The sequence below is a fragment of the Ambystoma mexicanum genome, chromosome 5q (assembly GCF_040938575.1).
Source record: "Ambystoma mexicanum isolate Mex_15411 chromosome 5q, UKY_AmexF1_1, whole genome shotgun sequence".
Taxonomy (NCBI): Eukaryota; Metazoa; Chordata; class Amphibia; order Caudata; family Ambystomatidae; genus Ambystoma; species Ambystoma mexicanum.
In genome coordinates, this window is record NC_090933.1 from 872,899,292 (window position 1) to 872,911,598 (window position 12,307).

Consider the following 12,307-nt stretch of genomic DNA (forward strand, 5'->3'; position numbering starts at 1 on the left):
CCTTTAAACTTGCACGCACAGTCTTTACGCTTGCTTCCTTATAGTATTTAAACTGTAAAACGTTTTCTCTCAGTAAAATTTAAAACTTCTTAACACGTTAAGTTCCTTATAAAAAAAATGGAAGTTCACTGTGAAAGTCTTTAAGCTTTTAAAAGGAACGATCCCACCTGATGTATTCTTGTTTACTCTGGCACAGCAATCGATTTTCTTCTTTAGTAAATCTTCTGAACTCTGAAAGGCCTTACTTAAGGAGCTTAACTAATGTACAACCAGCCACTGAATTACTATGGATGAAAGGCAGTTTAGAATCTTGCTCACTTCCCAAGAATCCAACCCATTATCCTTTCCACCAATCAGACAAACCAAACATATCATTGTTCCTTAAACCAATCAGATTAATTTTCTTTCTCTCCATCTTGACTTGGGCAACCACAATGTGAATTCTATGTACATACTCTTTCTGGTTACTAACCATCTACTCCAGCCAGCCCTGACAAGCCTCAAGTGCTCTCTAATTGGAGATAAGCACATGCTGAATATTTGCTCACAAAACTGCTCATTAGTGTCATCATATCTCTCTAGCGAAGGTCCTCTGCATTTATTTATTTTGAGTAGTTGGTGGTGCTATATTTATAGAATTGTCGGACTGCATTGTGTTGATGCAGCTCCCATGCGAGTCCAATAGCTCAGTTGTTCAATGCACCTGCTGTCTAACCTGCAGGCCACTGGCTTGAATAAAACTGCAGCAATTACACCTTACACCCTCTGGAGGCTGACAAATTTAGATACTGTCACTTCTTATTCAAGACCATATAGACCCGTGTTTAGTTAGCGTGGGCTTGTCTTCTCAGAGGTGTGCATAGAACGGGACCCGATAATGCTCCTATCTCAGTCTTAGCTGATGGTGTGTGTTTGGGACACGTTTAGTATTACCTGCGTATTGCTTAATAAATAATATACTTCACTAAATGAATATGTTCTTTATTCTATGTGTTGCGGATATAATTTTCCACCGTATCAGTTTTCTGTGTGCCTCTTAACTTTAGATATGTATTGCTGGAGGTATCATTCCCTGAGCTGACTTCTTACCATGTCTTTTGTATTTCTGTTTTCGATGTGCAGGTCTCTGATCTTCGCTTTAGTAAGACAAGGCAAGCCTGCAAGGGTCGGCACGCACACACACCCACAGGCACTCTCTCTCTTTCTCTCTCGCTTGCACTCTCTCTCGCTCTCTCAATTTAGCATGATTGGAATAAATGGCTGATGCGTTTGTCAGACAGGGAGTATGCAGCATGGGGTGGCTAAGAGTGCAATGCTTTATTCAACTAAATTGCAGCCTGTTCATTCATGGTAATAATGCACCCCTGGGGCTTGTGAATACTGAGTTTTGATCCAGGAAGGCTTGCGAGAGGTGTGCATTAGGTCATTGGCATAGCACAAAATTGGTGGCGGGGGTCATGCAAGCCTTGCTCAGGGGGTCCTCACATGCTCAGCAACAAATCACAGGTTGCGCCACTCTGTAGGATGGCCTAGACTAACACCCAAACTGCTCAAATCAGCTCCTCATCCCAGAATTACCTGCACGTCCCTATGATATAATATGGCATTTATAACACGCCTATACACAAGTGTTTCAAGGCGCAACGAGGCAAAGGGAGGGTAACAGAGGGAAGACAGAGACAGACAACGATCTTACTAGGCCATTTGACATTGAGATCACACAAGTGCTGGGGAGGTGGGGGAGAGAAAAGTGCAAGGAGGAAGGAGGGGGGGAAGCGCAGAACATAGGACAGCACTAAATAAATAGGGACAATAAATAAGAAGTGCAGCCAGCAGGTGGCAGGTGCAAGGGTAAGTGCAGACATCAGGTATCAAGTGCTTGTAGGGGGCTATAGGGATATAGAACAGCCCTAGAGTACGAGGATTGGCAGGGGGGCAGTGTAGGTGTGCAACTGGCAGGAGAGGGGACCTTGGCCCGAGAACAAAGGGTAACCAGGAGACCAGTGCAGTTTCAGTTTCAGCCAGGAGTTCAGCAGGGGAGAAGAGGAGAGAAAGCAGAGGCAAAGAGGAAGTTCTTGAGGTGGTTCTCCTCAATTTTCAGGGAGGCTGTTCCAGAGGGAGGCCTGAGCTGAAGAAAGAGATCTACCACCAACTCGTTCCTTGGAGAAGCGACTGACCCTGAGGGAGTTGGAGGCGGATGAGCGAAGAGCTTGAGAGGGAAGATAGTTAGGAAGAGAGAGGTGTAGGTATTGAGGCACTAGGGCCCAGAAGGCCTTTTGGACAATGCAGAGGGTTTTGAACTTAATCCTCGCAGCCACTGGGAGCCAGTGCAGCAATTTCAGTCCTGGAGAGATACGATCCCTGGGCTTGTGTCCAAGGAAAAGTCCTGCAGTCCTGTTTAGGATGAGTTGCAGAGGTCGGAGAGTAGAGGTAGGCAGATTTAGAAAGAGGCTGTTGCAGCAAGCCAGCCTAGAGAGAACCAGAGCTCTGGAGACAGTGAGCTTCTGGGGAAAGGAGAGGAAAGGAAGAATACCTCTGAGGAGGTGCAGCTGATAGTGTGACTTCTCAGAAACGTCAGAGATGTGAGGAGAGAAGGAGAGTGTGGAGTCGAAGATGCCCCTGAGGTTTTTAGCCTCACAGGTGGGCGCAGGAAGTGGGCCAAGATAGGCCGGCCAGAGAGAGACAGGAAAGGAGGGAAACGGGTGTGCCGATGAGGAGAATCTCAGTCTTACTGGCATTAATGCAAAGATCATTGGCGGCACACCACTCCTGGATAGCAGACAGACAGTCAGAGACGAGAGAAGGAAAGAGGTTGCTGAATGGAGCCTGAAAATGAGCTTAGTGTCATCCGCATAGCACTGAAAGTTGGGACAGAGAGCGGCAATGCGGTGGGCAAGAAGTGCCAGGTATTGGTTGAGCAGCCAGGGAGAGAGGTTAGACCCCTCCGGAACGTCACAGGTAGAGATGGAGATAGAGGAGAGGAAGGACCCAAGTTGGACCTCTGTGGCTCGATCAGTGAGGAAAGAGGTCAGCCAAGCCAGGGCCAGATCAGTGATACCCAGGTTATCACAGAGACGGTTGAGCAGATGGCATGGTTGACCATGTCAAAGGCAGAGAGAGATCAAGTAAGATGAGGACACAGGGGGTGTTGGAATAGAGGGTGGAGAGCAGGTCTTCACGGATGTTCAGGAGAGCAGTTTGTAGACAATCAACAGATTCAGTGTGAGGTTTAAGCTGGGAGATGGCCAGTTTTTCCAGGAGTTTTCCCAGGAAAGGTGTGATGGAGATTGGGCCAGGCAGGAAGGGTCCGCAGTGAGTTTCTTAAGAGGAGAGTGCACAAGGGAGTGCTTCAGGGGGGAAAGCAAGGATCCAGTGGTGAAGGAGTGGTTGCAGAAGTCAGCCAGTGCAGGAGCCAGGGTTTCAATGAGGTCCTTGAAGATTTTGGAGGAACAACAGTGAAACTGTTACGACGAGTCTTTCATAGATTGGATTTGTCTCGAAACCTCGTCTGGGGAGAACAGAGGAAAGGCAGAGAAGGAGGGAGGAGTGGTGGCCAAAGAAAGGCCAGAGGAAGAGCATGGAGTAGAGAGGGGAGGAGGAGAGGAAGAGAGAGAGGGCAGGATGAAATGAGAAGCCAGAGCTGTGCAGAGGGCGTGGGAGGGGCCAGGCGAGGTTGAGATTGCAGCAGGATTGGCCAGTTGCTTGCAGATTTTAGAGAGTTCGGCCGGGTTGTTAGATGCCTCAGAGATGCAGGCTTGGATGTGAGCTCTCTTCTTGGTGCGGACAGAGAGCCGGTATTGCCTTTGGAGCAGGCGGCAGGCCAGATTGTCAGAGGATATACCGGAAGCATGCCATTTCCTCTCAGCCACCCTACACTTGCATTTGTGGGTGACGAGGTCTGAGTCATACCAGGAGTTGCACTTGGCTTTGGGCTTCAAGCGGATCCTTATGACATGGGCAAGAACATTAAGGGCTGTGTCAGGGTGTGAGGCAGCCAAATGGCGTTAGGGGTGGTGAGAAAGTGGTTGCGAAAGCCTCAACCGACACGCGCTTCATGGGTTGGATAACCGAGAAGGTGGGTGGCAGTGTTGGTGGTGGCTTGGCCTTAGGGGTAGAGAGGGCGAACTGGGAGGAAAGGAGAAAGTGATCCCTCCAGGAGAGAGGAGTGGTGAGAGGGATGGAAAGGGGCAGGTCTAGGGAGATCAGAACATCCAGAGTGTGCCCTGCAGAGTGAGTCAGGCCAGAAATGTGAATAAAGAGTGAAATAGAGTCGCAGAGGTCGTGAAAGAGTCCAGAGGAAGGACAGGAAGCATCCAGGTGGATGTTGAAGTCTCCAAGAGGGAGGAGGAGAGGTCTGCCCACTCAGAGAGGAAGGAGGAGATCTGACCAGGTGGCCGATAGATGGTAGCCACAGTAAGGGATTGTCTAGGTGAGAGAGGGAGCCTGCAGACGAAGCATTCGAAAGAGAAGTAGGCCTGCGTAGGAACGACAGAGGCAGGAATCCACTCGGGGAAGATCAGGGCTACACCCCCTCTGTAACGGTTGGACCTGGGTGCGGAGAGGATCTTGTAGCCATCAGGGAGAAGAGTATCAAAGCTTGTGACAGAGCTGGCCGTGAACCATGTCTTCGTGAGACCGAGGACGTCGAGGTCAAGTTCTTCCAGGAGGTGGCAGATGTCGGAGGAGTGTTTGACAGCTGAGCGAGAGTTAAGAGTGGCAATATGGAGAAGGTTGCCTTCCTTGAAAGACTTCCGGGGAGGGGTACAAATCAGAGGTATGCCCTGCAGAGGTGTAGAAGCGGCCCGAGGGGGGGGCAGAAGAGGAAGGATGAGAGAGCAAGGTAGCCAAGGAGGAGACAGCAGGGGGAGGCAAGGAAGCCATGGTGGGAAGAGAGGGGACAGCAGGAGAAGGAAGTTGATGAGGCGCAGGAAGAGGAGAAGATTGGCCTGAGGGACTTGGACCAGGATGGTACCATTCAGGTAAACATTAATGATGACCTTAGAGGAGTCGAAGGAGGCCATGAGGGCCTCCTACCGGGTGCCAACATTAATGGGAGTACAAGAGACAGGAGAAAGCACAGCGACCATATGAAGAGTCCATAGGTCTGGCGAGCGAACAACAACAAGGATGTCAGTGAGGGTTTGCCTAGAGGAGGCACCGGTATAGGTGTCAGCGATAGGGAGGCTGGGTTGGAGACCAGGATGCCCCTTTTAAACTTCTTCCTACCAGATTTAGTGAGGAGAGCAGGATAGTCGATAGAGAAGCAGTTAGAATAGATAGGAGAGACAGAGAACACCAAAGAGTAAGTAGGACGAGGAAAGAAGAGGAAGGGGGGAACTAGGGAAGGACGCAGGGGGGGGCGCAAGCAGACTAGACAGAGGGAGACAAGACAATAGTAGACAATTGGACAAGATGACAGGCGCTCAGACAGTGGTAGAGAGTTTGCTAGAAGTCAGGCCGCAGAATGGCACATCTTTCAAAATGTAGTTCAGATACTGGAGAAAATACACCTAAGTCTGAGAGTCCTGTATAAGGGGAAAAGGCCTTGGGTTCACAAGCAATTTTAAATCCTTTCACAATGCAATTTTAAATACTTTCACCAGGCAACTTTTTTAGAAACCGGAGAAAACACACCTAAGTCTGAGAGTCCCGTATAAGGGGAAAATGCCTAGGTTTCACAAGCAATTTTAAATAGGTAAGTAGTGGGATGAGGAAGAGTGGGATTAGGAGTAATGAAAATTACAGGTAACTAAACAAGGCATTATATCCTCATCCCTCTACTCGCCACAGTAATTGTTTATGAGGCAACATGTCTCATACACAAGTACTGGAATGAGGAAGAGTAGAACTAGGAGTAATGAAGATTACCAATAAGTAACCCAGGCATTAAACAAGCACACACCGTTACCTCCACGTCCCTCTCCCTCGTCCCAGTACTTCCCTATGAGGTACCTTGCCTTATAGGTAAGTACTGGGATGAGGAAGAGTGGGATTAGGAGTTATGTAGACTACAAGTAACTAAGCCAGGCTTTACTTCCACGTCCCGCTACCTCATCACAGTACTTGTGTATGATGCAAAATGTCTCATACACAATACTGGAACGAGGAAGAGCAGGCCTAGGAGTAATGAAGATCACCAATAAGTAATCAGAGCATTCACCATACGCCCACACACATACACCCAGTCACCCATACATTTTTACATGTGCATCCTTTCACCATACACTCACACACCCAGGCAGCCAACATACATCATGCACTCACTTGCTAATTCGCATATACATACTTACATGCAGCACACACATTTACACAAAACAAATTTCCTTACCTTTGAATACATTGTTCCAGGACAGGGAACGAGGCCTCCATGTCACAGTGTGTGGGGGACCTCTATGACTTCAAAAAGAACGTTTCTTTTTGAAGTCACTCGGCCTTCATAAAGACATTATTTCCATTACATTACCATAACGGAAATCATTTCTTTATGAAGGCAGAAGTACTTAAAAAAGAAACAATAGCTTTTTGAAGTCATAGGGCTCACCCCACCTCGTGACATGGAGGCCTCCGGAAGCATCCATGTCATGGGATGGAGGGGGCTATGATTTTTAAAAGAAATTCTTTCTTTTCGAAGTCCTTCTGCCTTCATAAAGAAATTATTTCCGTTATGGTAATGTAATGGAAATAATTTCTTTATGCAGTCAGAGCGACTTCAAAAATAAACATTCTCCTTTGAAGTCTAAGGGGGCCCCGCCACGACATATGGCAGCGGGACCCCAGCACCATAAACCGCCTGTGTACCAGACAGGTCACATGAGGAAGATAGCTCTGGAAGTTGATATGCGGGTGTCCAGACATCAGGCATATAGCTAAGGGGGCCAATTGCCTGGCTGCTGAGTACATTATGCACTCTGAGTGCCTCGCCATTGTATTCTTCTAATGCAGATACACGGTATAGCCTCCTGGTCTGTAAGAACCCCAGCTACCAGGGCTTCTATGTGTTGGTTGGTTAGTCCTATTAAACATGTGTTGTAGTTGTGGTATGCAGTAACAATGATGGAATATATTGGCACAGCCAGCATAAAAGTGCCTGCTTACTCTGGCATTATACTGATGTATATTGTGAGTACTGTCATCATGGAGTGGGTTTCACAGTGGGAATGCGGACATATGTGGTGGGCAAAGGCATTGTGAAAACGTGTTGGAAAATACTTCTGCGCACTGTCAGTGACCTGGCACCTATTCCTCTTTTCATATGTTACCCTACAGAACTGATTGTGAACTGTGTTTGACTTTTTACCCAAGTTTTCACTAAAAGTGTGAGGAATGTTGCACACATGTAACCCACTATTTAAAGAAATGTGGTGGGGAGCGCCCCATTAACACTCTTGCTTTTTATGGGTGGGCTCCCTCACTATGCTTGGCAGCTCAAACGCATAACTGAAATATTTATACACCTCTAATTAAAAAAAAAATCACCAGCCCCCACTGAACTTTGTGCTCCCTGTCCCCTCTCCTCCCCCCCAAGGTGCAGGATGGCAGCACAACCAGCAGGTTTTGCCTGACCGAAACGAAGAGATAGGGACAGTTGGTAAGGCCTGATTTTAGAAACTAGGTAACTAAGTGCCGTTTCCTGGATACATACAACACACAGGGATCTAAACTCAATTCGTTTCTGGACAGGCAACCAGTGTTACTTCCTTCGGGGCAAGGACACAGATATGCCATTTTGGGAAGTTTGTGAACAAGTCTGACTGCAGAATTCTGGACCATTTGGAGCCAATGTAACTGACGCACTGGTGTGCCTAAAAAAAGAGTGCCGTGGTAGTCCAGTCTAGAATTAACCAACCTCCCCATAACCACAGGACGATTTGGTTCGGAGATGAATGGCGGAACAGGTTTTATTAACTTAAGTTGGTAATAGACAGATCGGATGACTTCAGTAACATGGGCATTACAACCCAGAGATGCCTGACATACACTGCCCAGATTCTTTACCATATAAGAGAAGGTAGTTCTGGCATAAAAAATGGCAGGACAGGGAGTTTTGGCATAAAAGTAAATTCGTGTTTTTTTTGGGCCAAAACCAATAACCTCCGTTTTAGAGGGATAAAGTTGGAGCGTGGTTTCAAGCATCTAACTTTTTATTGCATTGGCACAGGCCAGAATGCGTTTGATGGCTTCTGGTGAGGATTTTAATCTCACATACATTTGTGTATCATCCGAGTAGGAATGATAATTCAATTGAAACCTAGCGAGGATATCCATTAGAGGCCTAAGGTAGATATTGAACAATATTGGGAACAAAGAAGAGTAGGAATGATAATTCAATTGAAACCTAGCGAGGATATCCATTAGAGGCCTAAGGTAGATATTGAACAATATTGGGAACAAAGACGACCGCTGGGGCACTCCGCATAGAATAGGTAGATTGTCTGAGAAGAAAATTCCTATTTTGACTGCTTGGGCTTGGTCTAACAATAAAGAGGAAAACCACTACAGCGCACCCTCTGAGACCCGGGCAACCTCTGTAACTCTAGTCAGCAACTGCCCAAATGCGACCGTATCACAGGCCGTTCATAAGTCGAGCATGATTAACAGGCTCATGTCTCCTTCATCACGAGAAGAACAACTCTTCTTCATTCCTGGACAGTGACCATAATTTTCAGGGAGAAAAGCAACATATGTTTATGCATGCCACCAGAGAAGACAAAGTGCATAAAGAAATATAGGCACTTAGAGCAAAGCTGAAAACCAAAATGATCACTATTGAAGAAAATGCAACATTTATGTGTGCCATTTATGTACTTTGGTAATATTTGTTTAACTTGTCATGTCAATAAAGTACATAAATGGCACACATAAATGTTGCACTTTCTTCAATAGTGGTCATTTTGGTTTTCAGCTTTGTTCTAAGTGTTTATATTGTATTGTATTGTATTGGGGGAAGCAGAAGAGAAGAAGCATAGCATGAGAAGCAAAGAAGGTTGGAATGTTGCTGGGGAGATTAAGCATCAGAAAGGGGGAGAGGGGAAAGAGATGGCAAGAATGATGGGCAATGGTGATAAAGGAGGCATGAGGGAGAGTGATGTGGGCATTTGGGAGTATGGGCAGTTGGGAGGTGCGAGAGAGTGGGATCTGGCTGAGTTAGACATGGATGGCGAATGGATTGGAGTTTGGAGGTCGGGGGAGCAAGGGCATGGGAGAAAAAGAAAGGTTGGGATGGAGTGGCGAAGATGCCAGGAGTGTGGCAAGAGATTGATAGGTTGGCACAAGGAGGTAAAGAATGGTGAAGGTTATAGATGGTGGGGAGGCAATGGGATGGGTAGTGTGATGAAGATGCTGATTCAGCGCCAGACAGGGGAACGCACATACCACTTGCGGGACGGAGGGCGAGGGGGCTGAGGCACCCTGCAGGGGGGGAACATGAGGTCCCTGGAAGATTGTGGCCAGCCCCAGGGGCCTAGCAGGGAATAAAACAAAGGGAGAAACCCTAGTATATACCACATTATGGACCACTGGGAACTTGGTACACAAAAAACGAGGGATGGGGAAACCACAGGTAAGGTACACTTCAAGTGGGCACCACACGGGAAGCCCACCCTGTAGGTCAGCTCTGAGCACACTGCGTGCTGTGCCTGAGGGAGAGGTAAAGCTGAGGGCATGTTGCTCGTCTCCGACAGACCACAGTCGATGTGAACAGCACCGGGCGATACAATCAAGGTCAGCGAGCCGGTCCCACGGCAATACAGAGGGAGCAGGAGAAATTGTCCAAATCTAGAGATGCACGCACATAGCCCAAAGGCGGTTTCAATCCATGGAAATATGGATGTGGGGTAGAGGGAGGTTTTAAGAAGAGCCAATCAGACAGTAAGTTTGGTGTCCCCAGAATGTATTAAACTCCCATAGTATATACAATTGTGTTTGCAAAGGTCATCACCAGGCAGGTGCCATGTGAATGTCTCCCATCCCACTAGTACAGGGTGTCTGGTGTTTCTTATTTCTTGGTGCTGGCCAATGGCAGATGAATTAAGTCCCAGAGGTCGGCACAATAAGTCATTGCTAATTGCACATTGTTTGTGGGGCACGGCAGGAAACAATGTGGCGTCAAATGGAGAGGAGATGAGGGGCAGGATAGTTTTGTTCCAATCACTCCTAACTAATTTATATCTAGCTTTAGGGGTATAACAAAATCTAACCAGTAAGCTTCCTGGGAACAGAAGAGACAGAAAGTTTGAAGTGCAACTGTTACTAACTGTATGTACAATGTACAAGGGGTATAAAAGGGCCATTCACGATCAGCCATTTTGTCAGCTCACATCAATCAGTTCTATTCCACTGTGCAGTTTGATCTGTGCTCGCCCAGCTGTAATAAACAATGTTACTTCTTGCCTGGTGTACGTTCCTTATTGGAATTACTTTTGGTAATGTGTCTATTGTATGCCCGGGTAGACCCTGAGTACAGTAGGATGGTATGGCATTTTGTGTTTGAGTGGTGGAGTGGGAGTATGGGTCATGCATATTGAATAGAGAGGGAAGATATGGTCCTAGGTTAAAAGGCAGGTGGCTAGGTGATTTGGGCTGAGAGAAGGGTTGAGAAGGAGAAAGAAGATCGACTGTGTCCATACCCCTTTCACACCATGCTAAAAAAATCCCTTTGTGTGGGTAGAATCCAGGTATAATCCAACGGGATTTGATGATGTGGCAGTAAACAGATGCTCTACGAGGTGAATGGGTTTTCACCAGGTAGTCATCTTCCTGCAACTATTCAATATTATCCTCTCCAAAATGGAGGGAGTGTTTAGGGAGGGAGTGACGTTGCAGTAAATAAAGGTGATGGTTAAAGCTTCTGTTAGAATCTTGCTGGTAAAACCTACAGGGGGTGGGGGTTAGAGTTAGCTTAATGCAATAGGTATCTCATAAATGCCTGGGTTGATGGACCCTGCATAAAAGGGCACAAAAGAACTTATGGGGACTTTTAGAAGAAATATAGGAGGGCATCCAGCCAGTGGAGGTGATTTGAGGGCTCTGTAGAATTCATATAAAACTTTGGTTGTAGCAAAAAAAGAATCAGCATCAACTACCTGGAAAATCTTGATAAGACCAGCCTGCAAAAGGACAGGGTCGCTTTCTGGACACTGATTTCCTGTAGCTATATTAACCTCCAATATGAATGGACCCTCTTAGAGATGAAACTTCCAGGGTTTGCATGTAGAGCAGGCATGTGGAGGGATGGGAATTTTCCCAAAATTCAAACTCCCGCCACTCAGGCCACGCAGACCATTATGCCTTTTAGCTGGTTTAAATCTCTAAGGCTCTTTTCTTGCAAAAAATGATTTCTTTAGAGCAAGTGAGGCGATATCGATCCCATTTCGGTGTACGTTCTTTAATGTCATCTTGGGGAGTGGGAACACACTGGCATCCTGAGAGCTTTCTGAGATGCTTGCCACATATGAAAAGGGGGAAAGATATTAACCAGCCATCTATTAGCCAAGTTCACTGCTTAACGTAAGCCATAAGCCCTTTTGGAAAGTAAGGGGATAGAGTGAGGAGTGACAGAGGTATAGTGACATACAGGATGAGAAGGGAAGAGGAGGTGTGAGGAATTCGACCCTCCGCACAGGGAGTGTGCATTTGCATAGTCATGTGTACTCCAGGAGGACACACCCTACAGGCGCCATCCTCCCCTGTCATGCCCAGCTGGAATGTGACAGCCACGGGTACATCAATGCATCTCAAGAAGGGGGAAGGCAACAATGTCCTCCGGTCATGAGCAGCCTAATTAAAATATCAAAGGCTCCATTGATCTGCCTTCCTATTGTCTAAACTGCTGGTGGCAGCACATACTAATAGAAGTTAATTGGAACAGGCCTGCGTCAGGCTTGATCGCAGAATGGACAAGAAGAAGGCAGGACTAACACCTCTTGGATATGCAATGTGTCAACTTGAAGCTAGTTCCCACCCCTCTGTATGAAGTACAGTGAATGGCATGTCACGGTCCACTATTTACCGTAGGCAACAACTGGAGAGCAAACCCCTTTCAGAGGGACAACGTATGTGATTTGAGGGAGACAGAAGTCTATTCTCCCCACAAACTTCAAGGGAGTCCTATGCTTTGATCAAGAGTCACAGAGGGCTCAGCTAACCAGAGAGACACTTTGATCTACAACAGACAGGAAGATGAGTGGGACTTAGGAGTACATGTTGTCACCTCTTACCTTTCCTGTTGCAAAGCACTCTAGTTTTGACCTCACCCATAACAGAAGACTGTTGGTAGGGACCCAGGATTGGTTCATTAAGGTAGGCTTAG